At 44.6% G+C, this 19,399-nt stretch overlaps 1 long non-coding RNA gene across 1 annotated transcript; it reads left to right on the forward strand.

The window, feature by feature from the left end:
* The first annotated feature begins 13,147 nt into the window (after window positions 1–13,147).
* On the forward strand, window positions 13,148–15,723 carry LOC146172523 (uncharacterized). The gene is made up of 3 exons (XR_014702467.1): window positions 13,148–13,382; window positions 15,275–15,388; window positions 15,486–15,723. It is a non-coding gene; the product is annotated as an uncharacterized LOC146172523 (long non-coding RNA).
* Window positions 15,724–19,399: the final 3,676 nt, after the last annotated feature.

Consider the following 19,399-nt stretch of genomic DNA (forward strand, 5'->3'; position numbering starts at 1 on the left):
ATGTCAGCCGAGCAGTGAGCCAGGTTGATTCCCCTAATTTCTCGAGAGATGCACTAATCTCATTTCATGACTACACTAATCACATTAAACTAGAAAGGCGGATATATCCTCCACCAGACAAGAAACTAGACAAAAGGCATTTTGTAATCTGGCGCCCCGCCGGGTGGTGCAGTGGTGAGACGCCCGACTACTGTGCCGGAGTACCTGAGTCCGAACCCGACCTTGGCGGCTGCGTTTCAAAGGAGGCGAAACGAAGAGGCGTTCGTGTGCTGTGCGATGTCAGCGCACGTTAAAGATCCCCAGGTGGTCGAAATTACTACGTAGCCCTCCACTACGGCTTCTCTTTTTCCACTTTCACTACCCTCTTCCTCTCTTCCCTTACGGCGCGGTTGCAGTGTCCACATAAAACAAGTGAGACAGTTACCGCGCCTTTTCCTTCCTGTAAATAAATCTGTTAAAAAAAGTAATCTGGCGTCGGCTCCAGACGCGTCCCTTCTTCAGCCCTTCTAAATTAGCGCACATGTACCCAGCACAATACAATCCAAATTGTAAACACTGCGGCGAAATAGAAGGATACGATCACATATTATGGAGCTGCAAAAAAGCGCCGCCATCAGCGGACCTACTACCAGTCCCTTCTTTTGAGCGGTGGTAGGCTATACTGGCCAGCTCAGACCAGTTAATGCAAGTTCGGGCTACTGAGTGGGCTCAAAAGGTCGCCGAGAGCAACGGTCTTGAGGCCATCTAAGTGTGGCGCCCACAAACCGCTCTTTGTTGACAATAAATGTTTTCCAATCCAATCTCTTACCCATTTTGACAATATTCCCGCTGTTTGTCGCCAGGTGACGCTGCTTAGGGGACCCTACTAGAGTTACTATCCTACTTTTCAGATAACGGGGTCATGCATCGCTGACATATCTGCTACCTTTCTTTTTTTTGGTAAAAAAGCCGCTACAATTTTACACGCCACTTCATGTGTGTTGGGCAGACACTGGTTTGGCTTATTTGGTAATTCTTTATTTCTTGGAAAGGAAACATTTCATCGTTTAATAGCCTTATGTATGGGTGATAGAAGGGTTTTGCGAGATAGCGATGTGTCATCTGCTTAGGTGTGAAGGAAGAGTTTGGCTCTTTGTTTTCACAATGATTCCTGATAGTGTACATGTGCTTGCGGGTTTTCTCTTTGTGCTACTGTTGTTGCGCTGTTGTTCCTGTGGTTATTGACAAATCATGCAGCAGGGCATTGACATCATATCTGAAAAACCAGGGCTTCAAAGGAGTAAGGAAGAGTGGTCTGCTCACAATTCAAGGCCCTGTAGCGCCATGGGTGCCGTAGAGCCCTCATATCTGGCTCAGCATTGAGCTCTGGGAGCCATAACATGTTTGTCAAGGCTGCATCAATGCATGGCATGATCTCACTATCAGCCATGCACAAAAATAAGGATTATGTAGAGAATATGAGTGAAGCCAGGAAATCTAACGGGACCTTTAAACTTTGTGGCACACTTCTACTGCACAGTGCTACGTACTGTGCCATACATGTTTAATCATTCTGTAAGCCAAAGGAAACGAGTCAATATTATGCAAAAGTAATATTCCATTTCAGCCTACCTGTTCTTTCCATGACCTGGCATTATTTCGGCACCAATCCGCTACGTGGGCAGGTTATATCTAAAAGAAAAAGAATTAAAAAGATGGCAAAGTCACGCACCACTACAAAACTCTAGTAGTTCTGGCATTATGCTTTATTCGCATTCCGTTTAACCACAACTACGAACCTAAATATCATTCACGATTCACACCTAAACAGTAATTTTTACTTTAACCACGAAATCTGGGGGTTTTTTTTTCGCCGTACGCCTGCGCACGGGTGAACGTAATAATTACTCCCTCATTCCGAAACTCCACTCTGCCTTGAGGGTTTTCTTTAAAATATTACCACACACTCATAATAAAAAACGCAGATAGAAGAGAGGTGCGAGGCACTAGTTTCCGGAACTTTGCGGTATGTTCCTCAACGCGAATAAACGTGTCTCGTGGCAGGTATCGCCTCACACTTGTAACCACTCTGTGCTTGAAACTTCATGCCAGGGTGAACAAAATGCGCAGGAGGTTGTAACTATGTTATAGCACTTCACCCATCTAGCAATAGCACCCGAAAAGTAATGTTCACGCACTGTAACTTACATTTGGGAGTGAACAGCCGCTCCTTTCATCCAAAACAACAAAGCACCATCTAGGCAAAGTCATTTGCAGAAAGCTTCAGGGCCAAAAGGAGGTCTCGACTAGCGCATATGTGGAACATAAATTTTGTTGCACAGCCAAGTAACCACCCAATAAACAAACAACACAAAATAAGTTCGAAAAACGAAATTCCAAAAGAAGCACTGGAACAATAAACCCCGCGGCCATGGAGCCAAAAAAACTTGTCTGCTGGATTGGATCGAATGGCATCGACTTTCAGGTGGTTGAGGTGAACTTCTATGCTGTGCTGCCTAGTAGGAGTGTCGCTTTCACCGAACCAAGAGTGCATGTGTCGGCACGCAAGAATGCTGCAGAAAGAAAATTGCATTATTATATTAATTATACGATCAGATGCTAGAAAGTCGCATGATTAATTTAGATGTTATTTTTATGTTAGCGCTAATAGGAATGGGGTAAGATAATTTCGTAATCTGCACAACAGCCGAATTACGTGTTTAATATTTTGTGTGAGGACAATTAAAATATGTCAGCCACAAATTCGTGGCCATAGACGGAGATTCACGGATACCTCTCGGATGTCCGCGTGCGTACATCCGCTCACCATCCAATAACGGATGCCCCTCGGACCTAATCTCCGATACGGATATCCGAATTTGGACGTCCGAACGGATGTTTTACGAACGTCCTCTCATGGCAATGGAGATTCGGATCCTAATCGGACGTACCACGAATATCCGTGGTTGACTGGGAGGCAATGAAGCTGCCCATCCCCTCGCTCGAGATGTATGCACCCGAGCGGCCATAGAGACCCCGCTACCTGGAGACAAAGACCCTCTCATCACTTACAAGGAGCTGTCTGAGACTCCCAGACTAAACAGAAGTATCTATCCACCACCAGATAGGTCCTTAATACCCCCAGAATGCAAGGCCTGGCAAAAAATCTAGGCAATTGTTTCTTTCCTCATGTTACTCTGCATAATGAGTTGACAGGTGATCTAGAGGCTTGCAATTTCTGCAACGTACCTCTGAGTCAAAATCATCTAATCTGGCAATGTCCCGCTTCTCCGGGAGCTAAAGAAGCTAATCCCCTTGATAAAATTACCTGGGAGTCCTACATCCGCCGCCCAAATGCGGATGAACAAAAGATCGTCCTACGCCTGGCGGAGGAGGCTAACTCCGAGGCCTTCTCTGCGGCCACTGCGCAGGAGAGCCGGCAAGGAGAACCCCCCCCCCCCCCCCCCCCCCTGTCTGAGCCCCTGCCCCGAGGACCATGCCGGTGTAAATAAGCCTTCTCTCTCTCTGTCTTTCTCAATCGGCGCGCGCAGGCAGTCCGCTTCAGCGAAGCCATTTTGATATAGCGCAAATTGCGCATAACAAACCAAGCCCAGGATTTTGGCAATGGGCTGGCGAAAACGCCCGCGGCGCGCGGAAAATCTCGAACAAAATACGTCTTTTCTGGAGCATTTCGTGGCAGCTGTGACGATTTGAAAGCCGACTATAGCGTTTGCTGACCGAATCCAGGATTAATAATTTGAGTGCATGTGCTCAAAAGAATAACTGTTCCGAAAAATGTGCTTTTGTTAAACGGATTTTGACCATTTTCTATCGTTCTAAGACTCGTATCCTCCCTTCTTAACTCTATGGCTGTTATCTCTAGGAATTTTCACTTCTGCAAGTCTTCAACTAATTTTATATTCCAGCTGCTTGCGCATTTATCAACAATCTGAAAGTTTGAGTCTTAGATGCAGTTTTCTTTAATGGCCGCGGCCGCCATCACTACTATGCACATAGGCACTTCCGCGCTCTCCCTCGAGACCGACCGTGACATAGGATGCCTCACATCGAGGAACCCTATATATATACCCGAAGTATGAACAATATCAGAACCGCCGTCTTTTTATAGATGGGGTCTATAGGAAATTTAGCAGCTGTTAGTTTCAAAGGAGCTCTGCTGAGGGTGGCATCAGTGTGCGTTTATTTTCAGTACACTTGCGACGTTTTTGTCTACAATTAACACTAATAACTGCCTTTCACTATTGCAAATTAGAGAATATGATTAATAAATAGCTTTTTGTTGGGAGTTATTCGTCTATACTCATTGTCATCAGCACTTACATTTTTGAGCCTCTTCAATCGTCAGGGAAATTGAGTGAGATAATCAGACAAAATTGGAAAAGTCAGGGATTTTTAAAATAGTGCTTTGCTAGACACCTTGGAAGATGACTTTATGTATTAGTGTTCTTTTAATGAAAAAATCAGGCATAAGAAAAAAGTACAGCAAATATGTTGCCTCCACATGAGAAACATAAAGGTAACTGCATGAATATTATTACGGAGCACAGTATCGAGATGACGAAGACGTGCTGATGTGAAGTAGGGAGGAAGACGACGCTCAGGCTTAGCTGACTTCGTTCTGTGGTGTGCGGTGTGTGGTGTGCGTCTAACAGTGAACCAGCGTTTACCACTGAGTACTTTTCCTTAACACTTGGTGGAGGTGCGGTTCTTCCCCATCCTCGCCTTGCCCTGTCGAAGCCAACCGTACGCCGGGTCCATCGGCCGAGAGCCAGTCGAGATCGCCGCCCAGCTTTATCCCAGCCCTTTGTGCTCAGACCCGACCAGCCGCTCTCCCCAGCCCCGTCCCCAGCCATGACCAGAACACATGACGACCGTGAAAAGCCCAAAGCCGACCCGACCGACCATACGACGGAGCGACCTCACGACCACTCGAGCGAAGACAGCACCCCCGCTCAAGCCGTTCGGCGCGTCCATGAGCCTTGGCCTTCGGCAAACGGTGAAGATTGGACCTTTTGCTCCGGGGCAAGCATTCATCCCATCTTCGCATTCATTGTGATATCTAGCGTTTCATGTCCCAATCCTGTGTCTGTGTTCATCGTCACTTCATGCAATGGATTTCTAGCAATCGATCGGGACGATCGCTTGGTGGCGCCGGGTAGTGCTACGAAGATGACGAAGCGGGCAGTGGCGCGGGGCGGAGCGCTCACGCCAGGCCCGCTGGCCATTAAAGCATATTTCATCGTCATGTCATCACGTTGTTCTGTTTCTGTTGTGTCGCCGTGTTCCATCGCTTGTCATGCCACCACGTAGCATTTGGTGGAGGTGCGGGGTAGGATACTGTTACTGAGCACAGTATCGAGACGACGACGACGTGCTGATGGGAAGTAGGGAGGAAGACGACGCTCAGGCCTAGCTCACTTGACCTCCGCTCATGCGCTACTCGTCACCAGTTCACCGCGGCCTACCATCCGCAAACGAACGGTCTTACTGAGCGCCTCAATCGCACAGTGACCGACATGCTGTCTATGTATGTGTCCGATCACCATCGTGACTGGGACGTCTCCTTACCTTTTGTCACGTTCGCCTATAACTCCTCACGCCATGATACTGCCGGATACTCTTCCTTTTATCTACTCTTCGGCCGTGACCCTTTACTCCCATTCGACACCTTGCTGCCTCTTGACGACTCTTCCTGCAACTACGCTTCAGATGCCATCGCCCGCGCCGATGCCACCCACCACATTGCTCGAGAGCATCTTGGAGTGTCTCAGCACTCTCAAAAACGTCGTTATGACCTTCATCACCGAGACGTCCACTACCCTCCTGGTTCCTTCGTACTTCTTTGGCACCCGGCTTGCCGTGTAGGTATGTGTGAGAAATTTTTGCCTCGTTACGTGGGCCCTTACTCCATCTTGCAGCAAGTCACCGATGTGACCTATGAGATCGCCCCTTTACAGCCCAAGAATCCTTCTACAACCCCTCATCCAGAACTCGTGCATGTCGCCCGTCTAAAACCATATCATCCGAGTTCTCCTGTGTAGGTCGCACTGGGACGGTGCTTCTTCGGCGCGGGTAATACTGTTACGGAGCACAGTATCGAGACGACGACGACGTGCTGATGTGAAGTAGGGAGGAAGACGACGCTCAGGCCTAGCTGGGTGTGCGGTGTGTGGTGTGCGTCTAACAGTGGACTAGCGTTTACCACTGTGTACTTTTCCTTAACAATATAATTTACAGATGAAATGGCTATGAAGTGAAGAAATGATTCCGTTCCTTCCAACAGTGTAGATTTTACCTAAACTGTGGTACTATTAAGGATTTGACTGTTACTTCTTCTTTTGTGGTTTATGTCTGAGTTCGAATTGTTTATTTTCGAATGCTTTGGAAGATAAGTGCTGGGAAAAGTGGACATGGAAACTGACATCAGATTAGGTTCACAAAATCCCTGTCTCACAAATTATGTAACGAGGCTGGAGAGAATGAAGGAAAATTTGAAAATAGGAATTAGAGAGACTTCTGGTGCCACGTTTATCAGAAATTAATATTTCAAGTTTATTTCTGGGCAAGGAATGATGGCAACATCATTTGCCCATGCTTTGATTGTCTGTATTTTTACATCTGAAGTTAACTTCAGCCTAAGTTGCATGCATTTGTTATGATCCCATATTGTTCTGTGTTCATATACTCCTAATATGATCTTGTATATAATATGAGTATACAACATATTCTATTTTCTAAGTACATCATGCACGATTTTGGGAATCATGCTCAAGTGGCAAGCCGTAAGTTCAACAGGTATTTTTTTTTCCTTAGATTTTAGAGCATTTATAATAATAATGCCTTTTGAAAAGCGCAAATTTTTTTCTCTTCCTTAAAAGGTATTTTGCAAACCAGACTGCAGCTTGACAACAGCAGCAGCATAAGCCCTTCAATAAAAATAAAAGGACAGATCCAAAGGACAAAGAGAAGCTTTTGAATTTTGCACTAGAGGCTCAATACCAGAGCACATCAAAGTTTATCTTAAATTCAGCTGTGCTTAGCATCTTATAACCAAGGTTGTAGGAAATTCTAAAATGAATTTGAGATTCACATAGCCTAAATGATACTGTTGGATACATATTACATAACATCGATTGTCTAACTGTGCTTTTGTAATGTTTAAATGGAACCATACTATAAAAACAAGTGCTGAATTGCTTTTGTACTGTGTCAAGTTGTCCTATTGATGCCCTAAATGTGTTTCAAAATGACAGACCTGGTGTCAGTACTGACGGCACATTTTACAATGACATATTGATGAGTTCGTTGTGTTCCAGGCTCACAAAGAGTACGTTAAAACGATTAAAACACGATCATGTGAGCATGACAGCCAGCCGTCATACTGACGGCCTATGTGTGTCATAGCAAATGTCATGGACCTTCGATTGAGAGTGTAATCAACTCTATTGATAACTAATGTACATATTATCAAAATGATCAAATCCATTATCATTTTAAAGGATAATCAACTGTAATATTGATGATTTAGATGTATGCTAGGCTGACAAGTAGCCATAAAAATCCCTGAAAGCACCATCAAATTGATAGTATGGCTAATGCTTGGCAAAAGAGGTGCGAAAATCTTTACCCTGATTTTGACCTTTTTTTACAGTGCAGGACATTCCATGTCCACCGCAATGAATGAGGTTGGCACTGATGAACATTCACAAGGTTAGTTTGCAGGCAACAATAGAGCCCAAACAGCTGTCGACATAGCTCAATTGGAAAGAGCAGTGCATATGATATACAGAGGTCATGGGTTTGATTCCCACCATTGGCATGGTGTTTTTACTTCTACTTTGTAGGTAATTTTATTTCAAAGATGATTACAGCAATAATTCTGATTCATACAAAAACCAAAATAAAAAACATAACATACCCACGCCTTCCTTGATCTCACTGACAATTGGCTTTCATTAATGTATCATAAGGAGCCCCTCATTTCCCTTTATTGTATATTGTTAGGGGTAATGCATATTTCAAGACGCAAGATTCAGTGCCTGAGTGGCTTCTGAGAATGGAAGCCCTGCTATACATGTGAGAATTTTAATGGATCATTTAGCCCAAGCTGGCGGGGTATTTTGACCCATGTGTTGTGTTTGTTGCATAATATTTTGTGTGTGTAAAATCAGATCTTGAAGTTTGCAATAAAGAAAAAGGTACTGTGGTGGAGTGGTTGCGTGCTTGCCTCGCGCAGTGAAGGAACCATGTACAACTCTGAGTTCCTGCAAAACTTTATTGTTTCTTTACTTTCTTCTAATTTTCATGTTACAATCACGATGACGCCAGCTTTTCTGCCACAGGAGACCTTAATTCTGTTGTGTTGAACCAATTTTGTGTTCAAAATGTGTTTATAGATCGTTGGGATAGGGCTTATGTTTGGGATGTCTTACAGGAAACATTGCACAAATATTTCCCTTTAAGCCCCCGAGGTATTTAGTTTTTATCTACAGAAAATGATGGTGTTCAGAGCAATATCATGGGGCTAACAGGTTTGCAGAGTGTGCGGACAAGCCGAATTTCTTTTTGGCATGAAGGGCTTCCTGTCAGATCTGTCCGAGAGTATTTTGTGAATTCCGTCGCATTTATAATTGATCTTTTGAAAACTCAGTCATTATTTCCTGAGGTCAATGTGTTGGAAAAATGATCAATTTCGAATTTTTTTAACTAGATGTATTGCATCTAAATCAGCGGAGATTTGAGAAATCAGCCAGGCTGTCGGTCATGTGAGTAAAGGCAGCCAAGGCAGAAAGAAATGGTCTAAAATGCAGAATGTTCTGAAACTGCAGGTTTTATTGTTCTGGTATTAGCTGGGCAGAATTACTGGGAACCTCAACTGATATTGGAGCCCAACCAGAAATGGTCAAAGAAAATTTTGCGGTCCGATGATTGCAATACAACATTATCATGGCTATTATTTCTGTAGCTGGCTGTGTGGGTGTTTCATCGAGTGCCTGCGAAAATTCTTGCTAGTGTGCATCTCCTTGATTAGGCGAAATTAGGCGAAAGAATGAAAAGAATTCTGTTTGGAGTGACATATGACGCTCCCCCGTGTCATCAATCGGGTGCAGTAAAATGAATTATTTCCCTGGCACGCAATGGATAGCAAAAGTGGTAATTTAAAGTTTTTTTTATAAAAGAAAGAAAAGAAGCTCTGCGGGCGAAATGACCGCCACCCCTGCTACTGACGGCCCACACCCAGTTTTTTTTTGTCCTGGAGCCCCTGCGACTGCTGCCCTACCCGACCTGTGAGAACCAGACCTTTGCAGGTCATTAGTTGTTCGAAACTTTAAGCCCTCTAAGGAGCACAGCAGGGTTAGCAGAGCCTCTTCCAAACGCACACCCCTGAGAGAGCCGGGCGCCGGGCCGGGGGACGCTTGTACCCATTTTACCGGTGGGTGTCCGGCGGTGGGTTTCGAACTGGCCACCTCCCGCAGTCGAGACGGGCGCCCAAACCACTCGGCCACGACTGCGGTGATGATAGGGCCTGCTTCATAGTCATTTGAACATAACTAAGCTTCACTCTAATTATTACGGGAGTTCAGTGACCGCCCAAAGTACCATTTACTTTCATATACTCAAAAAATATGCGACCATACATACATTAGCCCGCCACCACTTACTTTAGGAGCGCGTTAGCTTTAGGCCAACATTGACGGTTGCGATCAAGACCGACTGAAATACAGACCCCCACAGATAGCACTGCTCCAGCGCGCGCCTTCTAGTTCATAGCCTTCGCCGCTAGGGAACGAACACTGCGGGTAGCCTGGCGCTACTGTAAACCTGTTAATAAGAATGGTATATTAGTTCTATCATTTTTCGTCGTCGTTATAGTTTAATTATATGTCCACGCTGTAATGCACAAGCACCTGTTCTACGCATGTGCAGCGAGTAACTGCAGTGCCGTCGCACAAAGCGGGATCGTGGTATGTCTGGAATGCAAAGCAAGCCCGGCTCTACAGTGCAGTGCTGCGGAAAGGCGGATTGGGCTAGTATTCTGTTACTTCACCAGATAGCAGCACTTGCGTACGTAGAGATTTCGGCTGCTCGCTTTCTATGCACTCATCAGACTGACTCCCGCATCTTCCAAAGGGTGACAAGCGATCCCTCACTGGTTCATGGTCGAAATATTGCAATAGACATCAATTTTTGAAGCATCAGACGGAATACGGTTGCTTTCTTGGTTATACAGAGGTGCTCCCCAAGTAATCCCAACTTCTCGTTTTGCCGCGAACATAGTTTAATTTGATTTTAAATACTAGCCAGGCAAGGTCTCCATTCTTCAAAACCCATCTACAGTGACGTACATCTCTGGGACGAAAACGTGTACATAGGTAAACAACGGGACGTCTTCAAACAACTGTGACCTGGAGTCAGCAGAGCAAAGACTGCAGTGACGACACCTGATACCTCACAGTGTCTGCCTTGTCTGTATCGACTGGGCAACCCAGGGAAAGCTCTAGACTTCTGCTCGCTTGACTCGATGGCTTTTCACACCGTCTTCGTTGCTGTATGTTACAATTATTTCACTTGGCATTGACTTCGCGGTCGGCGTGTTTTTCAAGCGCAATGCTCAGGTATATTTTGTGCGCGCGGACCACAGATCGGACTCCGAAAAGGGGAAGCACAATTTATTTACTCGTGTCATTGACGCCGCACTCGTGCAACTTGAACCTGGTGTACATTAAGGCGGCCTGCTGTACTCGAGTAGCAAGAGCATTCCTGCACAAGCGCACAGCTTTCGGCAACAGCGCCGCCCGCTGGCGATCCAGGAGACGTGAATTGTGCTGCCGCTCCCTGCCTGCCCTAGACGTCACTGGGCCTAGCTGGTTTCACATTGAGGCGGCAGGGAACGGCAATTTGGAATGGGTTAACACTGTAATAAACGTTGGACTTTCAGGCCCCTTTACTAGGAAGCGTATCGCATAAAAGATACATCCTTTATTCGCAAGACGCCTTCAACAGCGGAACTTGCAGACGCCAGGCGAATCGCACCGGACAACAGCAGCAAAGCGAATGTGTAAAAAACGCACCCTAGTATCGCAGCAAACACTGTACCAGCACTTCAGTATTGGTCAAACAATCAGCCCAATTTATTCGTTATTCATTGTCCTTTGTACGGAGTGTTTATGCGCGCGAATAAACAGTGATCCGCAAGAGATTACCGACAGCGGCAGCTATCGAAGCCGATCGCGACGGCAACGGCTTTGCCGTGGCCTCCGAGATCACCCTCGCGCATGTGCGCGCGGAGGTGATCTCGGAGGCCTTGGCTTTGCATGCCCAGATCGCCTTTACAGCGCCAGATGGCGCCACATGCTTGGCCGGCGCCACTCAGGCCTGCCGCGTCGGAACCAATCAGCGCGTGAGCAGACATGAGCATGGGCAGGATGAGAGTCACACTATTCACGGTGGCAGAAGTTGTCTGATCGGGCTATGCTTTTTTTTTTACTGCTAAAACTCTTTTTCGAACGCAACCTTGGAGCTCACAGCGCCAGCAAACTCGGTAGAGAAAGCAGCATCTTTTTGTAATCAGTATATAGGTTGAAAGTGACTAACCAGCGGATATTTCCCGCACGTACGCCAACCGCCAAGCATTCATGGCTGCTTCTGTTTCCTGCTTTTTCACTTGAGTCGCTGGCGAGCGGCTTGAAATCAAAGTGTTCGGCAGTGTCAATAACATCCACGGGGAAACAACGTCGGAGAACTAATTATGCTACGCTGAAAGACATTTCATTGCACGTGCCATCGCAAGCAGACGATAAACGCCACCCGTATGCGTCATTAGAGTGTGTGTACATGTCGCCAGTCTTGCCAGCAGGAGGCGTTCGTGTGGCGCGGTCGCTAAAGTCACTGGAACTCTGAAAGTACCGCAATCAGCGGACGCTGTGCGGGCAACATTGGGTTGTGGTTGCCAGGAGTGGTCCAGCTTGGCGAACGCGTCGTCTGCTAGCCCAGCTGAAAAAGTTTATTGGTTCCAGTTGGAATTCCAGCTGGTTTTAACTGGAGCCAAATGCAATTTGTGGGTTCCAATTGGCAACAGCTTGCCCAATCGGTTTTGCTAGCTGGCAAAATGTTCTCCTATTGGAATTCTTAAAGGTAACAGAATATGGCAATGGACTTAGTTGGCATGCTTATCACTAGTTAGAAACTTAATTGGTTCCAATTAGAGCTCCAGTGGGTTCCAGTAGGAAACTAGGCCGATTCCAATGGGCATCCAACTGTTTTAATTTACCAGTCCTCCTTCAATATTCCACTGGTTCCAAATGAAAATGAGGTGGTTTCTTATTGAAAACAAGGAAATAAGTTTAAAATGTCACACTTTCTTTCCTTTGGTCATCCAGCATGGATTTAAGCAGTTAATGAAAATTTAATTTATGTGCGTGACCATGTTGCAGTGTACATAAAGTGAATGCTATTTTTGGCATAGTTTAATCTGTTTGACTCATAAAAGAATGGCATTGCCAAGAAAGTCAAAATTACTGATGTTATATATATAGACATCTGCTTCTTTAAATAATCCTTTGAATACATGAAATATTTTAAACAAACTTTAAGCTCTAGTTGAAAAGGAAAGAAAATATTTTCAAGATTTCAATAGAACAGAATTCTTGCAGCTATTGTGAACTGATGTTTCTTAATTGAGTACAGAATTGAAACCCTGCTAATAATCGAGTGAAAAACCTAACACACTTTATGGCAAAAGTACTGGTGAAAGATAAGCAAACTCAATGCTTTGGATGAGACCAGAACATGTGCACATATACAGGTGCATATCTACAGGCATATATACGATATATCCCACGGGCATATATATTATATATGTACGACATTCTTTCATCTGCTGTCTGCTAGCGTAGCAGACGACGCGAGTTCCGATGATCGCCTACATCAATCAAAACAAAGTGCAGCGAAAACAATTATTTGCAAAAATTTAAAAATAATTTTAATAGTAATTTTAAATATGTCACTTATTACTTGCTATATATTTTACTAATGCATGTTTTCCGCACAGTGAGCGACCGAGCGACATCGCTGTCGTGCCTACGGCTTTAGCCTTCAGAAGCCAAAAATAGCCGTTCTGAAGTCTAGACTAGACGACTAGCGAGGGACAACATGGCGGTGACACTGGCAAGCATGACGGCATGTTCGTGCAAACGCGTGTTTGCAAATGCTCTGTGCGGCTAGAATCCTGCGCTAATTATCTGCTACCATAATTTAAACGTAGCCGTCATTATGAATGATTTTTCGGCGTTTCATCTGACTCACTAAGTGGTATCACAACTTCTGGCAAGACTAAAAAATGTGAAGCGACTTCTACAAGGCCTACGACATGCTACTCTTCGGTAAGTAAAAAGTTTCTTCTCTTGTGGTAATCCCACCCTGTGTAAGTGTTCTAAGGTTGCATTGAAGTTCAGCTAATTTTTTAGAGCGTATTTAAGGCACTGACAAAGACCAACATTGACTGAAACGGGCCCGATGGCTACGATGACCGCTGCTGATCTCATTCGAGCGAACTGTCCAAGTGAGGTGATAACTATTGTTCTCCGTGATTGATTTCCGTAGATTTATTGTATTAGCCTGTCAAACTACGTTTGGATTTACCTGCGGCCAGCAAAAAACCAACTTCATTATCCGATTGTTGCCGCCTCAGGACCGTCACTGCATATCCCGGTGACTTCACTGTGATGACGTGAAGCGCTGGTAGTTAGGTTTAAAACTAGAAAACTAGGCCAAAAATGTGTGACCAGGCAAACACCGGTGGCTGAATGATTCAGTCTATACCTATTGCGACTAGGTTTATCCATGATGCGATTGTGTGAGATGCTGCCCCCCCCCCTCCCCCCGCCGAGGTCGGGCGCAGTTTTTTTTTTTTTGAACTTCTGTTAAGCTTGCCTTTACAAAGGGTGGCTATAGTTCGAGAGACTACTGAGCAGTGTAGTCGCTGGAGAAAAAAAAAATATCTGCTTGCTAATAGGAAGGTTACTTTCGCCAGCAGTTTAGCTGGAAGTAGATTGTGCAGTACTGATACCTGATCATTAATGGAAAACATTTTTTCATCACTTGGTTTGGCATGAGGCTGCATGGCAGAATCACTTTGTGAATACTACTGTGTTAGCACACTGTAGCACATTTGAAAAGAATCCTGAAATTCTTGCGCATTTTTTTCATGCGTTGCAGTTGGGGTAACTTGGGTTGATGAGAGCTTTGCTGTTTTTGTTTTGTTGTCATATTAAACTGCGCGCACTCTAACTTTGTGAAAGCTCTTAATCAGATATTTTTTTGCTAACTGGGTGATATGGCAGATTTGGGGATAAATCATGGTAACAGCCGTTCAAGGTATAAGAACGTGCTTTTAATTCGCTTAGCGCTGCCAGCTTTGGTCTGATCTGTGTAAGCTATGTCTTGGACTCCATCATGGCTCCTGTGACAACACTCGTAAAATCCTTGAAGGAAGAGGTCATTATCATCTTGCTTGTGGTGACTGCATGCTCTCATGCTATCCTTCCAATAATCTGCATCATAATTTTGAAGGCATGCACTGTGCAGCAGTGGCATTTGGTTAGTTCATTCCATGCCCTTCAGTCTATGTGGGACTTTTCTCAGAACCAACAAATGTAATCCTTGTGACTGTGCTGCAGTATCATCAAGATGCCTACTTTATTGCATGGTTACTAACTGCACTACCTTTTCACTGCCAAAACTACCATGAGTAGGCTGGCTTTCAGGACTCATTCATTTTGGGGGGGGGGGGGGGGTGGTCTTGTTACTTTACTGCAGGTGGGTGTGTCTCAAGTAGCATCCCAGCTAAGACAAAAGTGGGTCACAAAGCAGCCAAGCCTCGCTCGCACATTTTACGTGCAACCTCACTGGTTACACCAGTAGTTACGAGGCATTGATCTAAGACCATGCACTCACACTGCTCCTAGGAATGCCTTTTTCGTTTTTGAATGGATGAAACATAGTGGGTGTATGTGGTCTTTGGTGCAATGTTGATATGCTTACTCAGCATGTACCTCACTCACCTTTCACTTGTTCCATTTGGAAGCACCATTAAAGGAAAATATTTAGAGACCACATGCTTGTACAACACTTCACTTATCCCTGGGAGTATTCTCGCCACATGTGTTTTTGCATTTTACTCGTTCCAGAGCAAAAACTTGCACTCGATGACTTGTACTTTCTAACTAAACTAAGCTTTGCTAAATGCACTTTTTTTTTCTCTACACGGCTACAGGAAGCGGCTGCAGGACATGGGCATGCCACTGAAAATGACTCGGGAGGCTGCCATGAAAGACGTGACGGGCCTCATCAACGAAAAGATTGCATATCTCAGAAGGCAAGCGAAAAGGTAATTGAATAATTTTATACCATTTTGTGTGTGACATTCAAAAAGCATCTAAGCTTGTCAGCTCTGTGATTACTTATGCTTGCCTTTATTACTTTAGGGAACAAGCTGCCAATGGAGCACTGCAGGGAGCAACCACACAAGCAGCTACGGCAGATGGCGATTGCTGAAGAATGCACAAAGGCACATTCAAGAAATTTTTTGAATTTGGATCTTTCACCATTCAGCTGCGCTGTTTTATGGGTAGCTAGTTTAAAAGGATCTTATTTGTTTCAAGTAGAGAAGCACTTTGCATTGCAAGTACATTAAAGTAATAAATGTGAAAGTGTGTTATTGAATAGAGCTTTGTTGTCTTCATTTTAAGTAATTCATGCAGGATCTTGTTCTGGCCCACTCCAAACACAGAAATTAGTCCTGCAAGCATCAACATGCACTAAATGATGAGAGTATGGGTCTAGTATTAGTTCCCTAGTTAATATTCATTGGAGTAGGAACTTCCCAGCTATAATGGGGCAGCATTGATTCCATTATGTTATAATGGGTACTAGTTGGAATTGCCCAGTTAAAACCTATTGGAGTTGTCCAGTTAGAACCAGCTGGAATCGCCCAATTATAACCAGCTGGAATCGTCCAATTGGAACCAGCTGGAATCGCCCAATTGGAACCAGCTGGAATTTACCAATGGGTGTCCGAAAACCTAACTGGTACCAATTGGAAAATTTCCAATAGAAACCAATGAACTTTTTCGGCTGGGAGACGAGGAAAGCTCGTGGTGTCTCCCCTGCAGCCGCCTCGTTGATCGTTTTTGCGCGGAAAATAACGAATGAAAGTATTCAAGAATGAAACATTAGATAGAATGCTGGTTTACGAAAACATTTAAAGCATCGTATGACTGCTGCGCAGTGATGATCGTGTTACTCTGTCCCGGGGCCTGAGCGCACAGCAAAATGCCTGTTCTTGAGCCTAATTTGTTGCAGCGTTGGCTACTCCAGGTTTGCAAATGCATGTTTTCGGGACCAGATAAGTTGCTTACAGTAGTCACATAAGCCGCGTTCATGTGAGAGCTTGCCTGGAAATGTGACGCGTAGAAAGTCCTCTTAGTACTTGCGGTTTTGTGCCCGTCTGACCTTCCCTTCGTCTTGTTGCATGCTTGTCGGAGTCTCATCAGATGTCGTTAGGCGGGCCCAAGGATTCTGGCGCGCGAGACCAACACTCTAACTTCGTGACTAGATTGCCGCCTGATGAAACTTTTCCGCGGCTACTTGCAAAGAGTTGGAGGAGATGAGGAGAGACGCCGTTAAGCGCCAAACCTAGGAGAATGTTTGGGGAAGTCGCGGCATACAGACGTGTTATGCGAAGGAAAATAGTGATATGGAGATATAGGACGCTGTCAAAGTGACTTAAGAGATGTACCAGTGCGCGACCAATGCTCACAGCACGTTTTGAAGGCATTAGTTGCACAGCGAGCTATCCGCACAGCCCAGCGCTTATTCATACCGTTCAAGCGATCGTACTCGAAAAGTGGTGCGATACCCGCACTCACCTTTCCCTGTTGTCGGCACTAATTTTTTGTACTGAACTGCATGCACCGGTCTCGTACTTTTCCGTTGTTCATGTGACACTGTTGTAGAATTAAGAGTTTGTTAATTAAAACTCAATTCTGCATATCATCCCCTTATTCGCCAATTTTTTTGCTTCATAGAAACTTGAGAGCGTGTTTATTCCCTGGAAGTGTTTTTTTCGTCAGTTTTGAAATATGCCCCCCCGCCCCCCCATTCCTGCCATAGCTACAGATGGACCTGCAGTATGTAAAAATATGTCAATGCAATGATCGGGTTGATTCCTGCTTTAGAATGCTACAGCTTCATCTCTCAAGAGATTTTTATGTTCAGCTGTTTAAGCGTATGCCGTATTCATATGCAATTCTATTTGCAATCTGTAACATGCTTGGAATTCATAAAATGATTTGCACAAATATATCAATTTTAACAGCATCAGAAGGAAAATAACCAGACATCAGTTTGGAACTATTTACTTCCAAATTCAAACAAATTCAGTTGCATAACACACGCAACAAACAATGCAGTTTTATGCACCAAAAATAGATAACAATAAAACTGTACCCCAAATTCAAAAAGAACCTGATAGGCACATTGCTACACAATTTTGGCAACAGCAGCTCGCATGCCGATACTCTTTGAACCACATTTTGGCTTCTCCATAAGTGCCTTACTCATTTCATGATTTCTTTTCCTCGGACAAAATCTCAGTCTGCACAAGCAGAACTCTTTAATTACCTTCTCCATGGCTCTGTGGCAAGATGGAAGTTGGACATTGCACTCAAGTTTCTTTACAATGGCCTGTTGCAGAGCTTCAACAGTCATTTTGCCTTCGGAAAGTTGCTTCTCATTGTAGGGAAAATAGCCTTCTGCCTCCAGAAGAAGTCTCCTTACAACTTGTGATGGTATACATAGGGACTGTTTGCCTTTAACCTAGTTTTTTAGCTCCAAGAGCCATCCACTGTTCTCACTGCTATCTTTCAAGGCAGCACTGCATGTGTCACACAACTTTTTTTTTCTGAGAACATTGCGTGCGATGTAGCCTGCAAATTAGTCAAGACTCTTATTCCTCAGCTGGAAGGCTTGGGTCAATTTGCTCAACTTCTTTTTCGTCTTCTTCTTCCAAAGACTTGAGGACATTAGACTTTGAGGAAACAAACTGAGCTAACTGCACTCCATCATCAATCTGATAAGGTCCTTTTTGAGCTAATATAATCATCCGCAGTGCATACTTGAATTCCCGTGCCCTTGGTACTGGGGATTTAAGTCGGATTGTACTGAAAACGCTTCCCAGCGCATCTTGTGCAAAGCGGCTTAAGAACAGCTATTTAAGCCCTCTCTCTTTTACCATGAGGTCTCTCAACCTCAGTGCTGTACATGTAGTAATAATGATGCCTGAATGTACTGGCTTCTACACTGAGGAAGATTTGCTTCTGTCAAATATCTCCAGAGTTTTGAAAACATCAATGAGATTTTGAAGAAATTCCATGGCTTCCCTGCCTTTTTCTGGTGAAAGGTCACTCTGTGCCATTTTTGATGTTTAGGCTGACAGCAGAGCAAACCACTGGTGTACAAACTGCAAAAACCAGGCTGTTGTGAGAGTTACTTTTGGTAACTTATCTTGCTCCACAAGAAGCTTAATTGCAGAAGCTATGCCATAGTCAAATATTGCATAAGCTGGACCAACATTCATTTTTTTTCATAGTGGTTTGTTGAAATGTATTTTGGCTTGATATGGGGGCAAGCTTCAGGTCGTGCTTTTCATCTGTTTCACACAAGCGCTTAATGTAATCCAGCCACACCTACATGACAGAAAAAAAAAAACTGTAAGCCTACTCGAAACCGAAACTGATCCTCATAATGTATAATTGAGCCGTGTTCGAACTTTTTGGGTCGCGGCCCCTCTGTTTTGGACCATAGTGGATTGTTTAGAGCAAAATTCCCGAAAACATTTATACTGTAGTGTAGCCTCCGTTACTAGATATAGACAGTTGGAGAACTGCTGGAGCGCCACGTTGCAAAGTGGGCCCAAACAAAAACAAACCTAATTAGCGTGTTGATCGCAAAGCGACCGCAGCGCCTCTCCCTCCCGCTGTGGTAGAAAGGTGAGGCCATTGAGCTAATACAGAGGCGGAAATTTTAAAATTATTACTATAACCCTCTTCTTTCAGCAATTCAACAGAAAGTGATATTGCGTTGGCAATTTTAACACACGTTTGTACGCGTATAAAAGCCAGCACGTCCACTGACGAGTCTGAAGCAAAAATATTGCAGACGCGGCTCAAGCGCGTTGTCTGCTACCTGCCTGCTTGAAGTATGTCTGCAAACGCAGTGGCGTTTCATGTGTACAAAGATGTGTTTAAAAAACGCAAACGGAATTTTATTTTCTGTTGCATTGCTGCCCGTGTCATCCGAGCTGGACGCTTTCCGCGGCTGGGAGCGGTTGCCTGCGATG

This window comes from Amblyomma maculatum, unplaced genomic scaffold (genome assembly GCF_055883805.1).
Source record: "Amblyomma maculatum isolate TAMU_Amacu unplaced genomic scaffold, ASM5588380v1 scaffold_13, whole genome shotgun sequence".
Lineage (NCBI taxonomy): Eukaryota > Metazoa > Arthropoda > Arachnida > Ixodida > Ixodidae > Amblyomma > Amblyomma maculatum.